The sequence below is a fragment of the Sebastes umbrosus genome, chromosome 19 (assembly GCF_015220745.1).
Source record: "Sebastes umbrosus isolate fSebUmb1 chromosome 19, fSebUmb1.pri, whole genome shotgun sequence".
Classification (NCBI taxonomy): Eukaryota; Metazoa; Chordata; class Actinopteri; order Perciformes; family Sebastidae; genus Sebastes; species Sebastes umbrosus.
The window spans coordinates 26984319-27005837 of NC_051287.1; the positions used below are offsets into that span (position 1 = coordinate 26984319).

Consider the following 21519-nt stretch of genomic DNA (forward strand, 5'->3'; position numbering starts at 1 on the left):
GATGTTATTGACGTGGGTCTGCCGGGTTGCTCTAAATGTTGCCGCCGCAAGGAATTGTGGGATGTTATTATCTCCTTTCCTTTACTAAAGGATGGTCCAGTGTAAAGGAGATAAGAAAGGAAGCACTGAAGCACTATTCCTTAACATTTAGAGAATTTGAACAGCTCTAACCATGGCTGATACTAAGAACCGTTTCAGTAAAAAAAAGACAATTTGACTGCAGCCCTATAGTCCTGTTACTGTTTAAGCAGATGTTAAACTCACTCCAATTTGCTTGTTAAGGTGAATTCCTTCCTTTGATTGTCAAACTAATCTTATATACATCCCAACACTTCTTGCAGCTCCTTCACAATAAAAGCCTTCCAACAACATTTACTTTCACTTGTATTTTACAATACTTCCATTCCAGCTGACGTAGTATGTAAAGAGATCTAAATCAGTGTATCCACTAGATTCATATACCAATAAAGACTTGCCAAAACAACAGATTATATTCCCTGAATTTACTTTGAAGTAGAATCAGGAAGTGTTGACTTATTTATCACTCTTGGCTACCAAGACTTAATTAGTTCCTTGCACCATAAAAGTTGGACTCTCAGTGTGAAAGACCAGTTCAAAAAACAGCATGGCTCCTTTATATCGGTCAGATACAGCGGTAGTGACAGCAAGCTTCTAAGTAGAACAAGTGAACTGAAAAGACAAAGAGAAGCTTTTTGGAAAAATCTAAAAGCTTAAACAGCTGATCGAGGTGAGCTACACCTTTTTAATGTCCTATTATGGCAATACGCCTTCTGATTTCATTTGCTTTCAGCATGGCACACCATGGTAAGTCAGCCAATGGCAATCTGCTAACAAGTCTACACACAGACAAACTCAAACATGAAGCGAAGACAAACAACACAGGCACTTAGAGTGAATTCTATTTGCTTTTCAACGTGACCTGAAGTCATCCCTCTGATCACTGAACACTTTATCTAGCGTGGGAATCCACATCCAAGCCATAAACAGCAATCTCACAGTCTCCCTCCCTCCAACACGCAGGCATAGACACATTGTGGGTGTGTTGGTGTGCATGTCTGTGTCCTTCCTCAGATGAAATGGAAGTTGTCGATGTGAGGCCGGAGGGAGGAAACGGGCAGATTTCTGTATTTTAACACCTTCATACACTTCACACAGGGACTGTATCTTTTTCTCAAAGTGGTACAGCCTCAATGACAAAACTTGTGTGTGTGTGTGTGTGTGTGCATACATGCAGTGTTAATACATGTGTGTAGCTATTCAGAGAGATCGAGGGCAGGACACAGGAGGAGAACAACTATCTGGGACAGTGCAGTCTCCACCAGCAACTCAACTGTAGCTCAATGTTGCACTTTAGAGCAGCCTATTATAGGGCTGAATCTTCTATCCCGGTATAGGTCATTTCATATCATAATAACCATATACTGTATATCATGATATAGGAAGTTTTCTGATAATTCAATAAATAAATAGTCTATATGAAACAAGGCAAAAGTGAGCATGGCTCACATACCCCCCCGCTCACTGCTTGACCACTACTAAAGTAGGGCCTAAGGTTTTGCCCTTTAGGAACTAATGGAACGAGTTCTTCTCTGGAAACCAAATTGAAGTGGAAAAAATTTAGTTTTTTGGCAAAAATTGCAAAAATCTTGGGCACCCTGGACTTCTAACCACCAAAAGGTACAACTAAATCACACTGTCCACCATCAGACCACATTTCAAATTCCTAAGTTAAATAGTTTTCGAGTTCTGCTCCGGAAACTAAAGTGTGACATGTGAACGGACGGACGGACGGAAGGACGGACTGAAGGACACGCGGACTGCTATATATCTCCGACTACGTTGTCGGGGGGGGGTATAATAACCACATGGTTTTGTATACTCCTGTGTCAATTGAATATTTGACAAATGAAAAGTATTTTCTCATGTAAATTAAGAACTTTAGTGCAAAATGATCAGATTTTCTGACAAATCTGAGTTAGTATGTGCTTATTATCAATTTAGATGACGTAGTTGTGTATCACGATATCTCGATGTATGATTTCATCACAATACGATTCCATTGAAAGATGATAAATTATCATGTTGAATTATCGCCTAGGTTATTATAACATCAGCTAATCTCTTTTTAAACTATATTTTATATCTGAATCCTTGCCTACACACTGACGCACAAATTTAAGGTTGAGTGTGTGTATGTGTGTGTGTGTGTGTTTGCGCAGGGTTGAAGTGGAGAGTTATGTGACAGGAAGTGAGGTACGTTGGGAGGGAAAGGGGAACATTTGGGAGTGGAGTTCATTTCCCCCTCTTTCCTGTTTTCTGTTTTGTCTCAGCACGTTAGGCTACCTTGTTACATCATCGACATGATTTCTCTCACTCCCACGGCGTGTGTGTGTGTGTGTGTGTGTGTGTGTGTGTGTATGTGTGATAAATTGAGAGGACACTGCAAGATAAACTGAGAGAGAGAACTGATAAAAGGGAACTTTGGAAGTACAATAATCCATCATGAAAGGTGTGTTCAAAAAGTGTCCTGAATGTATCTTAAACAATGCTGTTGCTATTAGGACATAAGTAATACGCAAATTAAAATGTCCGTTATGTGTTCAGTCTGCATATTAGTTTCTCTCGGGAAGCAGCATGCGTCTTTATGTTGATTTGAATAATGATCCTATGGAACATCTGGGTTGCATCTGAAATGCCACACTACCATGCTATCTAGTAGCATAAACCGTATGTGAGATATTTTAGTATGTCCGAAACCTTAGTATGAAACCAACAGTACACAAATTGCATACCATTTCCGGTGAAATATACAGTATGCAACGCTCCACACATAAATATCCCGCAATGCAATGAGGTAGTGACAACAATGTTCATATGTTGACCGACAGCTCTGTAACATCAATAACGCTTCGATTTAACTGTAAAGGTCATTACACACTTTGGATTTTTCGTATGCGTCTTTTTATTCCTTGAATCGATAAAAAAAACGTGATCACAGAAACCTGGCACGCCGAGTCCAATCCGTTTTATTATTCTACTCATTGTGTAAATTTGCAATACAAAACAAAACTGAATTAACTACAAGGGTGCAATGGATAGCGCCAGTCCCTAACGGGGCTAATGAATGACGTTTAGCTCCAATCACTACCGTCTAATCTTTAAATTCCGCATCTCTGTATTCTTTGATTTTGTTATCGTAAAGTGCTTTGTGCTGGGAGACGAAGTGAATGTTTATCGTGCTATTTTGGATGATGACGTTTGCATGGACGGTGGCTCTTAGTGGTCAAACAACAACTCTTTTGGCTTTTGACGGAAGCGAAAATACGCAGAAAATCAAACCTGTTCCAATACAAACTTTATTGACGGACCAAAGTTTCGGAGCCGGTGTGTAAACGTGATTGACATAACGTGAGGTTGTATATTTTTTTAACATGTGACAATTTTGTACAAAAAATACAGACTTGGTGTGCAAAGGCCTTAAGTATAAGATTCACTTTGCTAGGCATAATATATCTTAGACAAATTCCAAAAAGATACATACTTCTGTTTACTCACACAAAAGTATGTTGAACTATAGTACACATATTCCGTTTTTGGAGTGAGTAGTATGTGATTTTTGATGCAGCCCTACTGATCCCCTCTGCTGGTTACCATGGAAACCATGAAAGCCTTGTGATACAATGCCTATGAGAAAACTGCATGTGAAGAAAGGTCAGGAAGGAGATTTCTCTCAACTCTGTATGTAACTATACATTGGAGTGCAACACTTTTTGTTTCATTTAATAATTCATAGCTTCACTGCTCTGTGAAAACACTGCAGGCCTCAGATGCTTTCAGATGAACCCTCGCTGCCCCCCCACCAGCCTCCCAAGATTATTTATAAATTTGATGTTTCGTGGCATCGCTGAAAGCTGAGTGACATGATACAAGTTGGCAAGACTTTGATCTCAAGTTCAAGGAGCTTTTCCTCTGTGGTGCCTCATGAATTATAGACCAGTCAAAGGTAAACTTCGGCAGCAACAGAACAAAAGCATTGTAGTCAAAAACTTAGAGGAGCGTGTAAATGATATTGTCCACGCTGGGTTTTTCAGGGGTCAACACCTCGAGTTGCTGCTTCAACCAACCTGCATATTCTCAGGGTGCGCAGTATACGGACGGATACATGCACACAGAGTGTGTGCTCTTTTCTGCAGTCCACTTTCATTTTGTTTTGACAGCCAGGGGCCTGGTTCAGTGATGGGCTTTTGTCTCCACAGATTTTATTGGTTACCAGTCTGCCTGGATCTCTGTGATGAAAGCCTGTTTATGCATCAATGTCAAAGCACATTTGAAAAGAGAGAGGAGAAAAATATGAAAGAGCGAGAAGCCCGACTGTAAACATTCCTCATTTGCATCGCTGCGGCACATTTTCTTAGAGAATATTGAAAGTAACAAGTTTCTTACTACTTGGGTCTTATTTTCAAGATGTTGGCCATCATTTCATTCTGTAATAACAATCCTCATCAAATGAACTACTGAGTTTCAGGGACTAAACAACATCTCTAAAAAGAAGTCAGACAAAGCAAGAAACACGAGCAGTCCCACTGTGAGACAGGTTGACAACCCATGTCTTACTTATTTGGAATTGAAAACAAAAGGAAAATTGTGAAATTAACAAAACTGTAAAGATCCAGACAGTTTACAGACCAAATTATTGGTTCAACTGATGCACACAATGGCTTGACTAGTCATTCGCCAAGTTAGATGTGAAAATAAACAGCTGTAATATGTTCTCCTCAAAGCTATCGAGGAGAGCAATGGAACGGTTTATGAAAAAATGTCTGATTTTCTTTTTTTCAATTACACAATTTTGAAACTTTTGTCAATTATTATGGTTTATTGACTTATATAACCTTTAAGCTTAGGTTGTGCAGATTTTAGGGATATGAAGCTTTTGAAGATATTCCAGGAAATTACATCACAATAAGAAAAAAATGTAGGCACTGGCGGACCGTCTCCATTACAGAGTTCAAAGGGTTAAGCTAACCAACAGAGAGACAGACAGTGGTGATGATGTCATCCAGAGAAAGCTGGTGAATAGACAGTGAATAATGGAACAACTCCTGGGACATTAATGAAAGCTGCCACAGTAATTGTACTGGGATATGAGAGCATATTCTGTTTCACAGCTTGAAGTGTTGCATCCAAATAAATCTAATTTAGATGAAACACTCTTTGATGCGTAACCTGATCACTGAATGCCAACGACAAACTCCAAAAAGTCTCAAACAGTAGACCTGATTTTACTGACCTGCCTTAGTGAGTCTTTAATGCATTGAGAACATGAAACTACATCTACATGCAGCATGGTGGCATACAGCATACATGCTGACACTGCACTGTGTGCCTATTCAGATTGTAAGCCTACATGAATACAAGCAGACACACAGTGAGCCCATACATCCGTTTAACTGGCAGCGTCGGTGGAGGGTGTGGATGTCAGAGAGCTCAGTCAGGATTAAAGCTGCTGTTGAGAGCTACATCTGCTGAGAGGGGCCACAGAATTCAATTATTATAACTACATATGGACCGCAGCTGGATTAATAATGAGAGTCAATATATCAACATATGATGATCTTATTATGGGAAGTGCTCAACAGCCTACGCCTTAAAGCTACTTCCTCCACTCACGTACACACCTACAGTACAGGCAAATGCACACTCACGCAGCATGTAGAGAGCTCTAATGTGCGCTGTAATAATGTGTATTTTAAAGTTGAAAGGTTGATACTAGGGATGTTAATAATTAACAGTTCAACCGTTAACTGACATTTAGCATTTTAACCGATTAACGCTATCGGTTAAAAAAGTTAAAAGAAATATTAATGATTAATTAAAAAGCTGAGCGGCTCAGAGGAGCGGCTCGTCACTTTAAGGAGAAAAGCTGGTCCACCTTAACAGTCCACCTTAAGAGGCGGAGCCGGAGTGGCAGGATACAGGAAGTCGGCTCCGGTCTCTGGCTCGCTTGAGCGGAGCGGAGGAGTTGTAGTTTAGTAGCATTTATTCACCGACAAATAAACTGTCCACACACTGCTACACCTACGATCACAGCTAGAACGCCACCAACAACCTCACACTCACCACCAACACACACACACACACGGTCTGTTGGAAACTCGTCAAGGTTACGTTGCGCTGAAAGACTGTACGTGTGCGGCGGCGAGCACGAAGCCTCCGGCAACGCTAGAGCTGCTAACATAGCACAAATACACACACTGTTTGTCGGCAACTCGTTAAAGTTACGCCGGGCAGACAAAGTATCGTTACGCCGGGCAGACACACAGATGACAACCTGCTAAACTAAACTAAATGTGCGGTGGAGACTTTTACTGGGAAAGTGGCTGCATGTCCGCGACACTACACGCAGCATCGTAGCTGCTAAGTTAACGCTCCCAGACGGTGAACTTGAGACTCCCGTCAACCAATATCTGTTAAGCTCCTGCAGCTGGTACACCGCTGCATGTAAGGCACAAATCTTGTCGGTAAAAGGGTTAATAATCGGTTAACGAGGGTCAGTTATCGGTTAAGAACATTTTTCAAAATGAGCATCTCTAGTTGATACCAGTATCGGAAATGCGTCCAATACTGCCCAAAGTTTGGTATTGGGTATCGGCCAGAAAGCCAGTCAATGCACCGATTCGATACCATCATTTATTAACCCAGAAAAAAAATAAAAATGTTTTAACCGGAAATCAATTCTTCAAAACAGTAGCCTTCACTGTGCTGTCGCACCCTGGATGTATCATGGCTGCCACCGGCAACTACTGTTTGAGAGCAGAACTGATTGCAGGTAGTTTGTCACGTGACGATAGAAAACAACAATAGTGCGGTGCTAATGGAGAGTGTAAAAGTAACGGTAGTCAGAGCGAGGAAAATGTCAGCCATCCGGCAATATTTCACAGTGAATAATCCAACAAGTAAAACAGCGATCTGCTCAGTATGTAAGGCTTCCGTTTCAAGGGGTGGCAGTACCCTAGTAGTGTGTGTGAACACCGAGGAGACAGCTTAGAGAGTAGGGAATTATTATTTATTCCTAGCTTCATTTATTTATGTTCTTTGTGAACGACAAACTGAATAATAAAATAAAGTTCTACTGCGTTCATTCTCTGTATGTATTCGTTCATGTTTTGACCTGAGCAAGGCCATACAATAATGATAATAATAATAACAACATCTTTTTTTATCGAGGATCGGTCGATACCGCAAGTTCAGGTATCGGAATAGGTATCGAGAAGGAAAATAGAAACATCTCTAGTGTGTTTACAACAAACAGGTCATCTGTGGAAGCTGAAAGTTTGGCGCAATGGCACTAAGGCCAAGGCCCAAAATGAATAGGTTTCTTCCTCTTGGGAGCGCAAATGTGCACAGTAGATTTCACACCAATCAGGGCACTTTGAGATATTTTCATCACAGACAAACAAACGGATGGAGTGACAGATGAAAATGATCACAGCCTCCACTTCTTTGCAAAAATTAAAAAAAACGTATTTATTCAAACGTGTAATTAAATGCCATAGAGAATTTACATATTGTATGTAGTCATTGAATTTCTCCCAGGAAGATTTGTATGTATTGTGCATCTCTATGTGTGAGTGTATGTCCGCTCAGTAGTGAGCAGTGGGAGGAATGTGTTGCTTAATGAGTGTTTTGGGGAAGCAAAACAAACGACTAAAAGCCTAGCTTTTCGTGGCCCTAAATTCAAGTTGTTAAGCACTTAATTGCTATAACAAAGACACAAAAGAATAATTTCCCACAGTCCTCATTAGTGGTCTGAAAACAATGAAATGGTTAATTGATTGATATTAATAAGGAATAAGTGCCAGTGCACACACAAAGGCTAAAGCTGCAGCCGCATGCCCAAACATGCAATCTAAAAGAAACAGATCATTTATCTCACACATGAGAGGGAGCGTGCACGTCTGTGGATGTGCAGAAGGTAGACTCTGCCAAACACATGTACATAGTTGTACGGTATGCCAACAAACACCCTCTACCCAAGATCCACATACACAGTGAAACCACCCCCCGTTTATTGCTGTCAAACATATATCAAAATCCCCTCTGTTGTTTGTGATTTATGGCTCTGACTAATTACATAGCTGCTCTTCAGAGAGCTGGGGTGGGAGGGGAAGAGAATGGGGGAAATGAGGGCAGGTCCTGTGCTACTAAAAGCCTGTAAGCCACAGTAAGGTGTTTGTGAGGAGGAGACACTATGGACAGTATGAGAACTAAAAGACTTTGATATTAAAATATAGATGACAGAAATACAGAGAGACACATAAACAGTATGTTACAGAATCAAATATGACTACTAAGTGGATTAGTTTGAAAATCAGAAAAGTCCCATATACTTTTCTCTTGACCACTTTTGTAATGTGTACACAATTTACACGCATTGTATATCTAGATTGGCTGCTTAAAATATTTAATCGCAATTAATCGCATGATTGTCCATAGTTAATCGCAAATTAATCACAAATAATAATAAGTATTTAATCCTCTTATCAACATGGGAGTGGGCAAATATGCTGCTTTATGCAAATGTATGTTGATATTTATTACTGGAAATCAATTAACAACACAAAACAATGACAAATATTGTCCAGAAACCCTCACAGGTACTGAATTTAGCATAAAACAATATGCTCAAATCATAAAATGGAAAACTGCAGCCCAACAGGCAACAACAGCTGTCAGTGTGTCAGTGTGCTGACTTGACTATGACTTGCCCCAAACTGCATGTGATTATCATTAAGTGGGCATGTCTGTAAAGGGGAGAGTCGTGGGTAGTACCAGTATCTTCACTCTAGCTTTAAAACTGAGTTGTGTTAATGTGTTAAAGAAATTAGTGCCGTTAAAACAAATTTGCGTTAACGTGTTATTATGGCGTTCATTTTAACAGCCCTAGTACACACATTGTATATCTAGTTTTAAGGTAAACTTGACAGTCTCTATAATCACTTTCCTCATCAGAGAGCTGGAGATTGATCTTTGATTTCACAATAATTAAAACATATCTAAACAAGTACGCTCAAGACCAGAGATGTTAATCTGGAATCTTTTCCTGATTGATGAGACAGTTTCACAACAGCTCAGTCGGCTGTTTTTCCACCACGCTTCATTCAACACATCACAGCCTGCATTCAGCACTACAGGTCAGGAGGAAGTGGCTGACAACTTTAAAACATAAAAGAAATTCAGAAAAGTCAAAAGTTCCAGGTGACAAAGCCCTTGTTGCCGTATTTATCTAACAGCAATGAGCCAGCGTATCCCACTGGAATACACAGCAGAGATTTACGAGGGGAGAGAGGCAGAGATAGCAGAGATATGGGAGTAATACCGGGATGCTATTATCTCTTTAGCCGAGTGTGGCAGCAGTTTATCACAGCAGTCAATCACCAAGTAATCACTATCTGCAAGCAACTCCTTCCACTTTCACTTGGTCAGCTTCCGCTGCCTGGGCCACCGGAGATAAAGATGTGACAAAGAGTGAGTGAGCACACTCAATGACAGATTATATATGAGGTTGCATTTTATTTATCACCCTTTATTCAAACTAAAATCCATCCATTACACTGACTCCGTAGACTGTAATACAATATAGTCATTCTAGAGATGGTGAGGTGTTCATTGATAAGAATCTAAAGCCAAAACAATTAGCCGATTAGTTAATCGACAGAAAAATAATCAACTAAATGGAAAATGACTAAAGCACGTCTTATATCAACATAGACATTCACTGGCTTCCACTTCTCAGATGTGATGATTTGCTGCTTCTCTGTTTCATATCGATGTAAACTGAACATATTTGAGTTTTGGACTGTTCGTTGAACAAAACAAGCAACTTGAAGACTTCACCTGAGGTTCTGAGAAATTGTGACTGGAATTTGTCACATTTATCAATTAATTGAAAAAACGATTGAAAAAACATACAACCAACAGATTAATTTAATGGAAAAAAGATGACTTGCAGCCTTTAAAAGGTGCCAAATTCCTTCTACACGGCTCTCAACATGGCGACGGCTGAGCCGGCGGCTAGCAGCTAACGGCGCTAACAGTGCAAACAACAGCAACAGTGCTGACAGGGAACAGAGGTGGGTGATACGCTTCCGCAACAACACCGTCGGTCGGGCGGCGTTACTAGCATAACATCAGTGTAACCTCGCTATGTCAACAAAGCAGGGAGAAGCTCTGATTACAACACACACAGAGGGAGAGAGACTTCGTTCTCTGCTCAGGTAGACATTACTCCTCTATATCTTTACATAGACAATAGTTATTGGCTGCTATATTAATGCTCTGGGTATCACATAGTGCACCTTTAACAAATCTATGTCAATAACTCAACAACCATGTTATCCAGCTGTGCAGCAGCTGTAATCTGCAGTTCCAGCAGGGTGTTTTAGTCCAGATCACTGTTGACTTCCAACCTCTGTGTCTTTTCTTGTGATCCACACTGATCCTGGTCTGGTTCTCTGGCTCACTCATCTTCCTCTCCAGTGACTCCACCACCTTAGGAATGCCATTCCAGCCGGTCCATAATTCCCACTCAGTGTTCCCAGTAATCCCTCTTCTCCGGCTGCACCGAGCCGACTTCCTTCCCCACAGCTGCTGGCTGGCCCGGCTTGCTCTAATAATAGGACAACAATGCCCGCCCCACGCCCGGACACACTGCACTATTACTGAAAAAAAACTCAACATCTAAAAACTCTTTGCTTGGAATCTGGAATATTTTCACCTGTTTCCCCACACACACGTTTCCTATAACAGAGAAGTACTTTATACAACAAGGTCAGAAAATATTAAATCAACACAGATGTTTAATGTCACTATAATTATAACGTCCAACTCCAAAAGAGTAACATTAGACTGCTAACTTGTTGACATTTAGTACTTGTGTGTGCGGGCAATAGACTGCAGCATGTAAACACATGTTGGTGGAGGAATGATGATGAGGTTGCACACTCAAGTGAGCTGCTATCTGTGGTAGCGTCAGAGAAAACACTGTAATCATGCAGGAGCTGATAAATGAAGGCTACACACTGCTAAAGTAGTTAAACACTACCTTGTGCCTTTGCGCGTTGGAATGGGACAACTCCTCCAGCACACGCATGCACACACACACACACACACAGAATAGGTTAGGAATAAATGTCACATCTATGTTGCATGGTCCAAACTGCACACACAAACACCAGAAGAAGAAGGGGAGGCATTAATCAGAAAAGAGTCTGAGCTGGACTGAGATTTCTTTTCTCATCTTGCTGTCCCACTTGTAGAAGCAGAGCTCGGAGTCACATGTTGCAGCTCTTTGTGTCTCTGAGCCTGACATTTCTTCAACAACCACACATTCATTTCTCCAAGAAAAAGATTCTTTCAACCCCTAAAGTACGTTGCTTCTTTCTCTGACAGATCAGTGTGATAATGTTGCTTCCCTGGCACGTGAAAAGCCTCCCTCCACACCTCCTCTCTTTCAACCCCCCTCTGCCACTCCACCAAGAGAGCAATCCCACAGAAAAGATCACAAAATTCATAACTCAGATCACAGAATTATTCACTAGCGAAAGGAGAGTGTTATGCTGGCGCTCACCTCAGACAAGGTCCCACCGCCGCAGGGAAAGTAGAAGGAATATCATCCTCAATCCGCACAGAAAAGCAACAAGTAGTAACTCCAGAGATTCCTCCTCCCCTCTCTCGCACTCCTGCTTCCTTGCTCTGTTTCTCCCTCTGCTTTGCACTCATTCAGGCTGCAGTAGCTGCAGTAGACTGAGCAAGTATGTGTGAGTGTGTGTGTGAGTGATCCTGTGGACTCCTGCAGGGGTATTGACTCTTAGCAGGGTTCAGGTCCTCCCCCTTCTCAGGATCACATAGAGAGAGAAAAGAAATCTCACCCACACACACAAACAGAGGGCAGGAGAGAACGCTCTTTGTCTTTTGTTACTTTCTCTCACTTCCTTGCTCTGGTGTCTTCAAATGTCTGTAACTCCCTGCTACAGCCCCTTTCATATGGGAGAGCGAATGGGAGAGACAGACCGTGCATGTGTGTGTGTGTGTGTATGTGTGCACAGGGAATGCCGCCGTGCTTCAGCGCCTGGGGCCGGCAGGAGGAGGAGGAGGAGGAGGAGGAGGAGGAGGAGAGGGAGGCGGAGTTTTAGACCTCAGAGAGCCGAATTCCAACCTCACATCCAACCAATCGGAGGCCTTGTTGCGGTTGACCAAAACCGCCGGGCCAGGCCGGGCCTCACTACCACACTACCAGCTTTAAAGCATTAGCTGCAGTTTGCTGTGCACTTAGGCTACATTCTGCAGCAGTGGTGTGGATGACCATTACTGTTTCTATCTTGGGAAATGACTTGTCTTTGTATACATTTTGCTCTGCCAAACTAACATTTCAATGATGATGAGATGTTTAAAAAAAACACTTTTTCTATGTTTATTACAGTGGCAAGCCAAGTTAATGTATCTATATAGCATATTCAGGCAGAAAGGCGATTCAAAGTTCAAAAACTCCATCAGGCATTTAAAACAAAAAAATACTCTGTATGGCTGCAAATGACATAAAGTAGCTGATGTATGTCTGCAAAAAACAAATAAGTCTCACCCAATTCATTTTCTTCTCTCTAAGATATGAACAACTTCATTTGCAAAATCCAAGTAAGTTTCCAAACTGTGTTTAAGACTCAAGTCACCACACAAAACTACACCAAAACTACAACAGGTACTATTATAAGGTTCTATTGGGAATGTTACAATATGAAGAAGCTGTGTAGAGGTGTTTCCTCGTCTCTTCCCACGTCCCTCCCTCCTTCCTGCCAAACAACAGTACTCTCGTGTTTCGGCTGCGGTCCTCAGCCAGACATTTGTCCACAGAGGTGACAGCAGATCTCCCCCTCCTCCTGCTATTCACACCAGTTTACTGCTGGCTACCCCAACATCCAACTTTTCATCAACACACTGAGGCATTGGGACTGTGTAATAAGAAACATATCATATAATGGTCTTTCCTTATGTGAACTGCCAAACAGATTTATTCAAATACAGGCTGCTGTTATTCATCAGCACCATTTCTTTAGTATTGCTGTAGCGTGAAATAGTAGAAATACATAATTGAAGATGCCGGTATTTTAACAAGAGTCTACAGCCACGCTAGCAACAATGTAAGTACTACATGCTGACAGTGCCAATGCTAACAAGCTGATGTTTAACTGGTATAATGTTGACCATTCTGTTTGGTCATTAACCAAAGTAACGGAATTCAAGTTTTGACCTGATGGGATCACCATCGTTATTACAATTCATCTTGAGATGGACATGCGTTTAATTTCATGGGAATCAATGCATTATTTATCTAGACATTTCATTCAAAAATAGGGCTGTCAATCGATTAAAATATTCAATCATAACTGAATATTGACTGTCTATGACTATGACTGTCCATAGTTAATCGTGATTAATCGCAAATTAATCGCATATGCAAATGTATGAGGTCAAGGGTCACGGTCATGGTTGGTACCGATGGATTCCTGAGGTTTTCTAGTCTCATATGATGCCAGTATCTTCACTCACGCCCGCTACAACCTCCGAAAGACTGATTGCGTTAATGCATTAAAGAAGTTTTGGGCGTTAAAATGATTTTGCGTTAACACATTAACGTTGACAGCCCTACTAAAAACCACAAATGTCGATCTCATGGAGGAAAAGAAGATCCCCTGAATCATTCAGATTCATTATCTGGGAGCCACGGATGTTTGTACCAAATGTATAGAGATAGAGAGATAGAGATATTTCAGTCCAGGCACCAACCTACCAACGGATCAACATTGCAATCCCTAGGCATGTCGCTACTGTGACTAAAAATGTAGAAATATGCAAAAATGTTCACAGATAATAGGTGTGGCATTAACATGTGCTCTATAGGCAACATTTACCAAACCAAGATGACATCTGGAAAAGGAAAACAGTTGTGTGTGTGTGGTTATATTGTTTCTACTACTCTTAGGCACTCTTGGTGTATTTCCATTTATTTAGCCTTTAGTAGATCACTCAGTCCTTTAATGAGCAAGTTTGTGTTTAATGTTAACAGATTTCTACAGACTGATCTGACAGATATTGTGATGACGAGATGTTTCCTTTATTCAACTTCTTTCAAATCTATAATTAAGCTAATTATATTGAATGCAACAGAGGGTTAAGAAAGGCAACAGGTTAGAACACAGTGATGACAGACAGCCCCGTGTTTCCTCCACTGCACATTTAGTGAGCCCTAGCTTCCAAAAGCAAAATGGAAACAGCCCTGTTTCCTCACAGATCCAGTAAACGTCAAATGATACAAATTGTTCTGGTGCAGAAACAGTCTGTGACTTCGTCAAGGACGGGATAAACATGTTGATCTATTGCTTTCATATGTTTCTTGCTTCTGAGCCATTCAGTACAACTATAAAACTCTACAGTTAAACATCACCATGTTGAGAGTTTGTCTTTGTTTGTTGTGCACCAAAGCTGGGTGATGTCAGTTATTTGGCACATTTTGGCATGCCCTTTTCTTTTGTTTTTTTGGAAGATTGGCTTGATCACTTGCAAATTTCCAAAACAGTTTATGACAATTAGTGAGGCTTTTTTTCCAGTGATGTTTTGCTGAAAAGCAACCACTTTACTGTACATGCCAGTTAAAACTGCTAAGTATAGAAATATGTAGGATAATTGTCAATGGGCATTTTTATGCAGCTTAGAGGCAAGGACATACTGTGAGCAAAATAACCCAGAGTTGCATGACAATCTAATCTATCTCCATTTAACCCGCTGTTACATTACGTCATATATACAGTTATATTACTCACACTTAATACTTAGTAGTACTGCATACTGTACTGGCTACATTAGCTTGCTGGTTTTAGAGCAGATTGAGGTTAAGCCAGTAAGACTACAATACTTGTTTAGGTCAAAGTTTGTTAATTCCACGTTCAACAAACAATTACAGGAAAAAGCATGAAAATGAGGGAGTGAAAGTAGAAATGGAGGAGACCGAAACCCAAAGGCTGAAGTGACATAATGAGCGAGTACTTTGGTATGTGGGCTATAGAGTTACACAGCGACACAAAGTGAAGCAGTGAGGTCCAACTCTGACACGCCTCTCCTTTTATCTCCCTCTCTGTCTAACTAAACCCTCACCCCTTGTTTATTTTCATCACTCCATTTGTGTGCGTTATATCCAAGAACGTGTGAAAAGTTAACAACATGCATGGTAATGACTATGTCAAAACTTAGTGTTAGCATAGATTGTTGTGTATGAGCATGTGACAGTCAGGTTCTAGGGAGTAAACCACAACAAGGATTGTGTTTTTCAGATGGATCTCCCTTGAGAAACAGCAGTTAAGAGCATGACAGCAAAAATGGAGAAAAAGGCAGGATATACAGGAGATGAAGCAAAGACAGAGCAGCATACCAGCGACAAGCACAAAGCACAGAATGGAAGGTGCCAGCGTGACAAGAGAGCTGACAAACACAGGAAACAAACAGTCTGTCTAATGTGAATCTACAGTATCCTAATGATCTGCCTCTAGAAGTAATCCCACACTCTGTTGACTGCTTACACTATCCTAAATACTTGCGCATAGGCACACAATTTAATGCATAAACAAAATGACACTGTGCTCCTCAGAAAGCTGAGTCAGAAAAAATTCAATTCAATCAGAGTGTCTGATAACAATAACAATAACAATTGTAATCTTGTGGTAATATTAATATTAATATTATTGTGTTTTGTATTTAGATGCTTTCGTAACATTGTTTTTTGAAACTTTCATGCCAATAAAGCCGCTTTGAATTGAATTAAATTGTTTCTGACTTTGTTTCCTCTTGCCAGTAAAAGCAGAGAAACAGAGGAATGTGTAGTTCAGTTGTAGGACGAGTTGGACGTGGGACAGACAGGAATGCCATCATCTGCCATTTTAGAGACAAAGGCACTTGTGTGTGGCACGTGGGGTCAGGCTGCTACCATGCCAGCAAGTGCTTTTGGTGGAAGGAATCCAAAGACAATTCAGCTTATAAAAGACTAGAAACTGGAGCGTCCTGGGGCCCGGTGGACTAACATGCATACTGCCAAGGTCCTGCATGGTTTCATCAGGACCTTTATCACACATCATTCACGCCTCTTTCTCCATGTTTTATATGACTCTTTACTGCCAAATATACAATAAAGAAAAAATCCCTAAAACTCTGAGGGCCTCGTCATAAATGGAGTATTGTGTCAGTTTAGGTAAAGCACTGAAGCTGCATGGTGCGGCTCTGCTCGACTCGACTCACTTTTGGTACCAGGTCCTTTTCTCTGTGCCGTGTTTCCACTACAGTTAGCACCGGCGGACTTCTCAGCTGATCGCCGTAGCAACGATGCATGAAACTGCCGTTTCGGGGACACTCCCTAAATCATTTCAACGACAACCAAATAGAGGAACGTCTGCATTTCGTTGGCAAAGTGTACGGCGTCATTTTGAGAGCTGAAAAAGAAAAATCTGGGTCGAGTGAAGTTAAAATTGCGGTCGCTATTGACAGCAGTTTGCACAGGATGTCTGACCAATCAGTGGTCTGCAGTGTTTTAACTCCACCTTCTAGTATCGGCTCACCCTGCTTGGAACCTAAACCGAGGTGGCACCAAAAATGGGGAGTGGTTCTGTTGGTACCGTCCAGAACTTTTGCCAATGGAAACGCAAAAATACCCATTCTAATGTGTAATGAACTGGACTGGACTAGACTAGACTGGACTGGACTGGACTGGACTGCTTGGTGGAAATGTGCCATATCACTCTGCTGATCCCCCGATACAACTGTTGTTCGCTCCTGTACTGTAGCTCTCTCCAGTATGAGCCATTGTTGACTGAACATCTGATCATGCATGTTGTTGTTATGCTGGGAGGATTAGGTCTTCTAGCCGGATCCTCGATGCTGCTTGGATTCTTTGAGAGCTCCCTCAAAGAGCAGAGCCTTTTCTGCCAAACCTAACAGCATTACCTTTTGGTATAAACGGTCAATTCTTTGATGAAAGTGTCTTTGACTGGATTTACAGACACATACATATTGGGTCTAAAATCTGAGCTTGGATTTAAAAAAAATCACCAACACAGCACAGCACACAGCAGCTTCATCTTAATACTAAAAAAGACAAACAGACATACAATTGCAGCCTTCAGTGCTCCCTTTGAAGTCCTGACATATGACCTCTTCTGTCCATTTTTTAATTAATTGAAAACATGAATTAGTTGAATTATGACAACTGTATCACTCTTGTTCATATGTGGGAGTTTTACATACAGTATACACTAGGGCTGTCAAAGTTAACGCAATAAAAGAAAATTAAAGAAATTAGTGCCGTTAAAACAATTTGCGTTAACGCATTAACGCACTTGCAATTTTTCACCTCTGACTAGGGATGCTCATTTTGAAAGATGTTCTTAACCATTAACCGACCCTGGTTAACCGATTAATAACTGTTAACCGATAACATTTGTGCCCCTCATGCCGCGGTGTACCAGCTGCAGGAGCACAACAGATATTGGTTGACGGGAGTCTCCAGTTCACCGTCCGGGAGCGTTAACTTAGCAGCTACGATGCTGCATGTAGTGTCGCGGACATGCAGCCACTTTCCCAGTAAGAGTATCAAATACTTTACAAATCTCTCTTTAAGGTACATTTTGAAGAGATAAAGAAATAAAAAAATAATTTGCGATTCATTATTTTAATCTATTGACAGCCTTAGTATACACACAACAGCATTTGACATAATGTGAAGCTTTGGCAGTTACTCTCGTGATCATGAATTAATTTAATGGTGATGGTAAAAAAAGCCCAGACAGAACAGAAACCTTAAATCAAACTTCTATAAGTCTTATGTTGCTGCCTCTCCAAAGCTCCCATTTCAGGCTCAAATTACAGCACTTTCTCATCAGCGTTGGCACTGAAATAAATACTGTAGTGGATCAGCACAGATGTGTAACTGGGTAAAGCACATAAACAATGAGGAAGGGTAAACACAACACTGATTAAGATCAGTTTATCTAGTGTTTCTAGCATCCTCCTTGATTAGAATCTCCCAGGCTGTGCTAGTATTCACACTCTTTCTGGCTTTACCAGTTTCCTTTCACAGCAGTCAATATTTTGCTCATTCCCTCACCGCTCTCACCCTCTCTGGCACTCCTCGCTCAGTGTGGGACCGGCACATTTACATAAGATTTACAGAGACATGAAAAGCACATTCCCCAACATAAATTTGTTGTGAGCGTGTAACAAGCTCATGGCTGTGTTTGGCTCAGTTTCTGCCCCTTGCAGGCACTTCAACTTAGATGCACATCACACACTTGGACAGCAAACATACCACGGACACACATTAACACACTCAACACCTACTACACAACGTACAGCAAAGGCACAATTTGCATTTGTACATTCCAATTTCCCTTGACTCTCTATTGTCTCCTAAACTCTGCACTACTTTACTGTTTCTAGCCGGCTGGCCATACCACCCTCCTCCCCTTCCTCCCTCCCCTCCTGTTGACTGACAGTCTCCCATCAGGGAGGCTTTCTGACAAATGGGGCCAAATGGAGTCGTGCCACTGTTGCTGCTGGCCGCAAGTCAGCTCTCTGAGGTTATTGCTTAGCTCTGCTCTTACACTGTTATTTATATCCACCAGACTAGTTTTAAGTGTTTGATGAACTTTTCATGTGTTATCTCCCGTGTGGACGTCGCAGCTGTTGGGAAGCAAACTGCTACGTTTTCTTACTGTAACCTACAGAGTATTTGGCTGCGCAAAAATGTAGTTCCATATTTGAATCCAATTAGAAAATGTTGTATTTTGGGCACCCCGATAGATCAGTTGGTAGAGCAGGCACCCACAAAACAAGGCTGAGTCCTAACCACGGTGGCCCGGGTTCAAATCTGACCTGCGGCCATTTCTGCATTTCTCTCTCCCCCTTTCTAGACTATCCACTATCTTATCAATAAAGGCTTGAAAATCTTAAAAAAAAAAAAAATGCAGAATTTCTTGTATTTCTGAACTTCACAAAACTCATCAAATATAGAAAAAAAAAAACATGAAGATATGTTCTTACACTTTTAGGACAAATTACTGTTACTACTGTTTTTTTACCACTGTGTAAATCCAGAATAGAGGTGGTCAGGAACTATGTGTGAGTGTACTGGAGCCAGCAATGGTTTTTTTTTGACCGCAGGAACCTTTTTAGGAACGTTACCTCCATTTGGATCAGAGGACGCGAGCTCAAGTTTTTGTGCTTTTGCAACGGGCCAGTGAGTATCTGGTAGAGTCTGTGTTGTAATGAATGTCAACCACAAGCAATGTATCTAGATCACAGGCAAGTACTGGTTGTAGTATCACTTTTAGGTCGAGGGATAGAGATGTAGTTTGATGTTTACTGTTCTTAAGCTAAAAACTTGACAGTAAAAAAGAGCGAGATAAAGAGAGACGGTACCATAAACAGACAAATAACATATACTACAACGGATACAGAAACCAAACATCACACTCAGCAGACTGCTACTCTGGAGACAGACATCTTGGTGTCTCCTTTACAACATCCATCACACACATAAATTACAAAGAATGCCATGATTTCAAACTCATCTATGTTTATATGTTTTTTTCTCCACACACAAAAAAAATTCTCAAACCAAGCAGTCACTTTGGCAAATAATTTGGCAAAAAGACAAACTGTATAAGAGGCACAAATGCTTTCTGAAGAGTTCCTTCATACTAATTCTTAGTTCTTCTGAGGCTACATCCACTAATATGTTTTCTCCATCCAGACGAGCGTTTGAGGGCCATTTCAGAATTTATCTTCTCATACTACCACACCTGAAAACAAATGACCATTCACATACACTGGCCATGCGCATGCCGGTGTAAACAGGAAGCAGCGCTGGACACGGGAACTAATGCAAAGTGCTTGAATAATAGTCTGCGACATCGTTTTTAAAAGGTCTCCGTTTCTGTCCGTCCAGACTAAAATGCAACCCCGGAGTTTTAAAACTAAAACGGCGTCAGCAGCGCTTTCAAACGTCTACATTTTACGGGCTCAAAAACGCCAGAGTAGTGTGGATGCTAGGCATAAAAGAAGCAAAGGTCGTGCGTTTTAAAACAAAATCTTATTAGTGTGGATGTAGCCAGAGACAATTACTAGTAGCAGGCTTTTAAGTTGCAGGACAAATATGCTGATCACAGCAGACAGCTCTAAATAGGAGTGAAAGCACCCCTTCAGGACCTGATTGTTCCAGCCACATTAGGACATGGTCAGGTCAGGGATACATTTATCCAAGTGTCAACACTAATGCGTCCTTTACCTCTTAGCAGGACCACCTAGTCAGGTTTGTAATAAATATATATAGCTCAACAAAGCTACCAAACACAGACTACTGGGGTCTTCTTTCTCTCCGTTCTTCTGTGTTTTCATGGCTCTTTTGTATCCAGCTGTTTCTTTTTCATTTTGAGTTTTTCTGTGTAGTACTATCCATTATGCAAATAGCCACAGCAATCCTCTTGTGTGGCTGCATGGCTGAGCGCAAATGTGTGTGATGAGTGTTTTCTTTCTCGCCGTCTTCAGAAACATCCACAGTTTTCCCCACAGATAAAGTCAAATATAAGCATGGAGGCAAAATCCCATCACTAGCAGCCACTCGAGATACATTTGAAAAGAATTTAAAGCCAAGTGTGGAATGCAATCAGCCTCAACTGGATGTGAACACAATCTGAATGTTTCCATACAAGATACCAGAACGTAAGAGAGACATCAAGCTTGTGGTTCAGTATCGACGAGATGGAATACCACATTGTTTAAGTCAAATATGTCTATGTCTAGGTTATGTTTGGTTTCATTTCAAAATAACATCGAACCCACAAATCAGAAGTCATCAGAGATAGTTTAGTTAAGAAAAGCTTGTGCCACAATACACAGACATTTTTTTTTCTATCCTAACTAATCCAGCGCCACTAGCCTTGACCTCTGGAGAAGCACGGCAAGCAGCAAGCCTTTTATTTATTCTAATTCTAAACGCTTCTGATGAAGCTAGAGCAGAGAATTATCACCTGACTTTGAACCTTACAGAGCTTTATACATTATATTTTTGACTGTCCGGCCCACATTTGTACTGTTTTGGTTCACTCTCATCGCATTTCGGCTGCAGCATATAGCAGTTTGCAGCGAAAAAAAACAAACACACTGTTCACAACCTGCTCAGACAGACAACAGTTAAGCCAAGTTCACATTACACCACTTTCAAAGTCATCCGATTGCTGTACTGTTCACACTACACAACTTGCTGTCTAATCTGGATTCTTTAAGTCGTAGTGGTTTTCACACTACATGACTGACCGGCAAGAGGAGGTCGTCAGCGAGCAATGCATCAGTGAGCCTCTCAGCAAGCATCTTTGAACAGTTCCCACACAGCACTTGAGCGCC

At 41.2% G+C, this 21519-nt stretch overlaps 1 protein-coding gene across 6 annotated transcripts in view; it reads right to left on the bottom strand.

Moving 5' to 3' along the window:
- LOC119478810 (disabled homolog 2-interacting protein-like) overlaps positions 1–21519 on the bottom strand; it is a 212994-nt gene that overhangs the window by 152375 nt on the left and 39100 nt on the right. Inside the window, exon 1 of one of the 6 annotated variants that reach the window (XM_037753799.1) lies at positions 11651–12016. The exons of the other annotated variants lie outside the window; for them this stretch is intronic. The gene's annotated coding sequence lies outside the window, so the exon portion shown is untranslated. Of the gene's footprint in view, positions 1–11650; positions 12017–21519 lie in introns of those variants that run through there. 6 annotated transcript variants of the gene reach the window in all.